This window comes from Amblyomma maculatum, chromosome 1 (genome assembly GCF_055883805.1).
Source record: "Amblyomma maculatum isolate TAMU_Amacu chromosome 1, ASM5588380v1, whole genome shotgun sequence".
In the NCBI taxonomy this organism is placed as follows: Eukaryota; Metazoa; Arthropoda; class Arachnida; order Ixodida; family Ixodidae; genus Amblyomma; species Amblyomma maculatum.
In genome coordinates, this window is record NC_139344.1 from 357,061,548 (window position 1) to 357,068,348 (window position 6,801).

A 6,801-nucleotide genomic window follows, 5' to 3' on the forward strand; every position below is an offset into this window, starting at 1 on the left:
CACTCACTAACAGACAACTATAGACATACGTAAGCGATTTGTTATCTTTTGACGGAACGTCCAGAATGTGCTGCAGAATTTAATCAGTGCGAAAGTGACCGAACAGGAGGAAGCTTTTAAGGACAGCGTTGATTGATAGGCATTTGCTAAGAGCAATATTTCTTCTGAAAATTAGCACACACGTTAAACAAAGTGCAGAATCGCACTTTTGCGATGACTTCTAGAATTCAAGGAAAATATGACATTGGAGAGCTAATTAAAAATTGCTACAACGTGCGGCGTACGACCATTGCTCACAGCATTGCCTAATGATGGTAGTCGTTCGAGTCGGCAAGCATCCCATCTTTTTAGACCAGAAGAAAGCATGTTTTATTGAAGAAAAAATACGCCGCTTATCACTGCGATAGTTTGTCATATAGATATTGTTTTGAATCGGGTCCCTGATCATTCGCTATTGTCTGTGGTAAGGAAGTTCACAGAGAAAGGCTTTCCTTGTCGCTAAAGGAAGCAAAACTGTGATAAATTAACCCTTCCTCTCGGTTCGTCACTTGTCATGTCTAAGATTTTCGCGGTTATGCATTTATCTCATGTTTGTGGATGCTACTAGCTTTTGGAAGAGGGCTATAATCTTCTCATCGCAGTTAATTTATGTAATAGCGTTATTATTTGCATTTTCTTAGATAATTGGGCGGCAAAACATAAGCGCCAATGATGGTGCTACCGAGGTGATGTTTTGTATACCGGCTTTGTCCAACATAGCAGAACCCAGATGAAGAAAGTGCGCAGAAAATTTTTTGTTGCTGCACAAGAGAATTTCTGTGCGGTTTCTGACCGTGAAGTTATGGCAACAAATATTTCTGCAGTAACGTACGCCAACATTTTGTGTAGTTAAAACAGAAAAGCACTATAAAGCTATCGACTACTGAAAAGTACTAATTAAAGCACTAAAGAGCTACAAATAGCAAGGTAGAACCCCGCAAAAATTTGATGTTAGGACAAAACTACAGAATATTTTGTAGCACTTTTGACATGATTTTGTAGTTTTCTTTTCTACCGGGAATGGCAGCATTTATGCTGGCGACACATGCCTTCTCATTGACCTAGTGGCAGATATCGAGGAATAGGCGAAGTGATAAATTCAGGCACATTTCCCACTACACGTACCTTGATATGTTTTTTTTTTCTTCGGTATAAAAAAGCCACGTGGCTTATAGAACTTCATTAAAGCTAAATGCCGAGAGAAGCTGAAAGCATGCATGAAAACAATAAATATGCGGCCAACACCACATATCTCAAGTGGCTGTTTCTCCATCAAAGTTCCTGACTAACAATGCAGCATCAGCCTAAGAGAGATTTCCTGCCAGTCCATTGAGCCCACCACGATTGTGTCATCAGTCCTTAGTTTGAAAACCCAGCAGAGAGAGAAAGAGCGCTGTGTGTTTGGTCACCATGCAGGTACTCTGTTATGGTGCCCGAAATTGGCGAGCTTGACCAAAACTCCCTTCAAATCAAGCGGGGCACCTTTGAATTTTGTGGGAATAGTGGGATATTATAAGGTGCTGTTACGCGCATGTTGATAGGAGTAGTAAAAGTGCCAATCCTTAGCAAACGTTTGTTTCTGAAGTTTGTCATTCGTTCTCAGCGAGTATTGATGGCTGCCGTAAAAAACCGTAGGACCGTGTTTTGGAACATAAACAGCAAAAATATAGACGCTTGTCGAGGTAGAATCTGGAGATAAACTCTTTCCCGCAATTTGTCTAAACTTTGTGGGGATATGGGTATGTGGAAGGCGTTAGAACATCACGTCAGACAATTTAGATGATAAACTATAGCGTCTGCGAGCTTGTATCTGAGACTGGGCAAGTTGAGAGTAGTTTGCATAGGAAGGCCAATATGGTGGTTATAATTACATCACTTGATTTTTAGCTGGGAAAGAGCAGCTGGGCCGGAAAGTTTCAGTGTAGATTTGCTCTTTCTGATACAAGGTGCGCTCAGAACCCTTCTTTCCGAGCGTTTCTACCGAGCAGAAACTGAACGCCAAGACAGGGGAGAATTGTATCCGGCTGCACGACATATCGAACTTACGACTCAGAGGAGGGAAAGTGAAGAGGGCTGTTCTGGAAAATAGGTATATATGTCGGTCTCAGCATCACTTGCATCAGTTGCGACCAGAGTAATGTTATATGCATTGCGTGTCGTGGTAGATGAGGAAGCAATGAGTTGAGAGCCGCGCCAAATTTCTGTCCTGACGCGAGAGAAAAGCAGGGAATGCACAGCGTGGATAGTCTACGTACGATCTCGGCTATAAATATCCTGCTTTCGCCACCTTCCGTTAGATGGCAGCACCAGAATGCAAGATGGGAGACTCGCGGCGATCGTCTCGTTATTCTCGCGGAGCGCTGCTAATGCGCTACAATGCATAAAGCGCTCCTACCGACAGCCTTCGAGCGTGGCGTTTTGACTAGGTTTTCTCAGTACTGCAATCTGGTTTCCTCAAGAATGCGGTCATTTTGTTATTACGCTTCATTCACGGTAGGCCTCACGTACACGAAGAGCTATCCGCTGATTAAATTAAACGTGGTAGGAAATCATCAGACGCTTATGACAATGCCTTTTTGTTTTTCAGTGGCATGAGGCGTTTTTGGTTTTGTGAAAAATGCCCTAGGGGTCTTTTTTGGGGGAATATTACTGTTGTAAGACGGGATCAACGGAGCTCGCGGCCTCACCACTTGTTCGGTTTTGCGACGCATTTGATCATTGTTCAGTTTTGTTTCGTTCGGGGTAACCCTACCATATGCTAACAGCGCTCTACTGTTCAAAATAATTTCTGTGATATGATGTGATGATAACGTCCGAGGTACTTTGAGTTGAAAGAAGAGTGGAATTGTTTTTGTGAGGGTATTTTTAGAGAAAATTGTTAACAGAAATTATTTTGTTATGGATCTTCACCAGTCTAAGTCTAAAGTTAGGTGCATTTCCCGCCCGTCGAAAACGTTCAAATATAAGATTATCCGAGTTTCACTGTTCACATCACTAACAGCTTATTCTGGCGCATCCACATCGAATATGTCACTAACAATGCAAAGCACACTCTTGGCTCTATGCGCAGGAACTTCTGTCAGTTCCACCCATCTGAAATTGCTTTATATCAAATACTAATAAGGCCTATGAATACGCTTCTATATGTGATCCTTTACAACTAACTTTAATTGATGCTGTAGAATCGGTTAAAAACCGCTCAGCTCGTTTCATCCTTTGGAATTATTCTCGCACGGATAGTGTTTTTTTTTTTAATGTAATTGAAACTTGGTTTGACTGATCTTGCAATTCGTAGAAACATTTCACGACTTTGTCTCTTCCACGGTATCTTCTTTTATTACAACAGAGTAAAACAGAACTTTTTTTCTTCAATCCCTTAATATGCTTCATCGCGTGTTGGTCATCCGTATAAAGTTGCCACCCTTATTTGTAAAACTAATGTGCTTCTTATTAAAACTGTTTGCAACCGAAGACCAGCGCTGCGTGGAACCATTTTCCGCCCATATCGCCTGCGTTTAAAACGTCATCGTTCAAGACACACACATTGCCAAGTTTATCACCGAACAAGCGTCTGCATCAGATTACAGCTTTTCTTGTGTGCTGTGTTATATATATATATGAAGGAAAGAAACCGATAGTCGGCGAGGCCAAGGAAAGCATTGGGGATTGTTCTTTGTCATTTTTTTTTAATTTTACTTCCGTAATCACAAAAATTAGTAATGTATTCTGTTTAGGGGAAAGATAATTAAACAAAGTAGAAGAAAAAACAACGTGCCGATGGTGGGAACCGAACCCACGACCTCCGAATATCGCGTCCGGTGCTCTTACAACTGAGCTACATTGGCCGCTGTCCCCCCTGCTACTTTCTCGGGCATTAATGTTGTCTGTATACGAACCTTCAAAGTGTTTACCAGCGTCACCCTCAACCATAGCGGTGGACGTGGAACGTCCTGTGTTACCGCCTGCGTCACGTAGAACGTGATCAAGAGCGAGGGCGAAAGCTGTGCTAGAACCCTCTTACGCTACCTATGGCTTCAAGACTGCCAGAACCGAGACCCCCGTAAGCCTCGCCGACTGTTGGCTTCTTTCCTTCATGTATTATAACGAGCACCCTCATTTCCCCTATATATATACCGGGTGTCCCAGCTAACTTGAACCAAGGGGTACAAGATAATATATTTGAGGTAGGTCAGTGAAACCAACTGCATTCAACTGCCAGCCTCCTTGCGCACTACAGGCAATTTTTTGTTTTGCAATTACTTAATTAGCTAATTATGTTAATTTATCTAATTTATTAAATATCGACTTTAGACCAAACATGTAAATTGGAAAGTTGTAGAGCACCTTCAGAAACCCCCATTTCATTAATTGCGATAAAGGAAGTCTTACGTGTATCTTTTTTTCCGGGCTCAGAAGAAAGCCCGCGAAATACAAATAATACCACGTGACTAGTGCATTTGTGCGCCGCGATTGTGGTGCTCTCAGTCGTGGTTTGAGCGAACGAAATCAGCTGCGGCCGTGTCTTCTTGGCCCCGTTAAACCGGCAGGCCGATATGCCTGCGATGGCTTCTTCGCCCGCGTCAGACAGCCGGCCCACGTGACGGTGCAGTAGCAGCGAGAGCGGCGAGCCGACACCACCGACATTATAACAAGGCCTCCTTCTCTCCCATTAGCAAACGTCACGACAAACGAATGAGCGATAAGGTATTAGCCACTGAATCTGCGCATAAAGGATTGGGTAAAGGGGCGAGATGACATCATGCGACTCGACTAAAATTAGCGCTGCACCTTCATTTGCCGGTTCTTTATCGCCATCCCCCTGTCGTGATGTAGGCTGCTGCGGTGCGCAGGCCTGGCCAAAATCGCGGTGGCGACGGGCGAGCTCGAGCTCGCTCGAACCATCGCCAACATTTCTGCCTGCCGCTGCAACGGGACCATCGGGTCACGGCCGCAGCTTATGTCGTTCGCTCAAACCACGACTGAGAGCACCACAATCGCGGCGCACAAATGCGCTAGTCACGTGGTATTATTTGTATTTCGCGGGCTTTCTTCTGAGCCCGGAAAAAAAGATACACGTGAGATTTTCTTTATCGCAGTTAATGGAATGGGAGTTTCTGAAGGTGCTCTACAACTTTCCAATTCACATGTTTGGTCTAAAGTCGATATTATAAATTAGAAAAATTAACATAATTAGCTAATTAAGTAAATGCAACACAAAAAATTGCCTGTAGTGCGCAAACAGACTGGCAGTTGTATGCAATTGGTTTCACTGACCTACCTTAAATATATAATTTTGTAACCCTTGGTTCAAGTTAGCTGGGACACCCGGTATATATAGTTCGAGTCGTATGTGTTGTGCGCCTATTGCTCTCAGCGGTATTGGAATGGCTGACTGACTGTACGAATCAATTACTGACGCTTGGATGTACGGTTTCTTTGTCTGATTCGCACCTGTGACTACAGATTGAGGTTCGAGAAGGTTCCACTGAGAAAAAAAAAAATATCTTTTTGCCCTAAAGGCTGCCTGTGTGGCTGTCGAGGAATAGGACGTGCGGTAGGAAGAGCCAAGCTTAGAAACAAAATTTCGTGAGTATTTGCTAACGCTACTTATTCGCGCTTGGGCCCATTGCATCGGGGACTACAAAACAGCTCAATGCAAAGCGTAACTTCAGTTGATCAAAATAGCTCTTTGGGCCAGTTGGTTCATTCTTGGCACATAAAATGGCCAGCGCTAAAAATGGGGATTAAGGAAAACAAAACGACAGGACGCTTTGCGTTCCGTTTCTTCCTGTCGTTTTGTGTTCCTTTGTCTCCGTTTTTCCCGCATGGTCTTTTTACGTACCTTCAGCGTTGCTGAACGCAATTAAAGTTACATATGCCTCGCCTAGAAGCCTTCTTGTTAATTTTATATTCCTGGAGGACTGCTGCGTGAAAGTTTAGTTCCACGTCACTATGTCACAGAGCCTACAGTTTTTGTTTTTGCAATTCTTGTGTAGACTCCAGCACTTTGCCTTGGTGTTGAGGACGTTAACCTTGTCTTTTTGGTCGCTTTTGATGGACTGCTCATTAAGGAGTTGCACTATTAGAAGAACATTAAATATAAATTACAGCTTTTTATGGTTCCTGATACGGCCAATACATCTGGCAGCTGCTGAAGAGCCCAGGGCTGGATTTTCGGCCATAATGGGGAGAAGGAAGGGGTCAGTTTCATTCTAACCGTAGGTTTTTGGTTGACATTTTTAGTCAAAAGCAAGGAGTTAATCATTCCAGGATAGCGCAGCGCACCTGCACAAACACGAAGGAGGAAAGAACGAGACACCGCGTTTGTTCTGTTTTGTAAACATTTCTCGCTCTCTTTTTCTTGTTAAACCGTCTTTTTAGAACATTTGTCAAAGTAAGGATATCACAGGGATTGTTTCTAAACCTTGCTGCGGGACACTTGCAGCATATCTGTGGAACTTTTAACTTCCTCAGCATTGAGGACGGCATCTCTCCTCAATTTGCAGAGGTTTGTAAAGCAGCCGATGAATGTCTAGGCACAGGACTTGGGTCTAAAGGAAGACACCCGTGGTCCGCACTTTCCACAAACTCTACATAGGCAACTACTGGTTCTCGAAATGAGGCGTTTCTGCGTCCAGTATTCAGCGCAAGCCATTGAATAATGGTGTTCTGAATATGATTTTTGGAACTTGCACGGTTTCTCCAATGCGCTGCCGGCTTGACTCATCCGGTCGATAGCCATTGTCCGCGACGCAGGTGCGT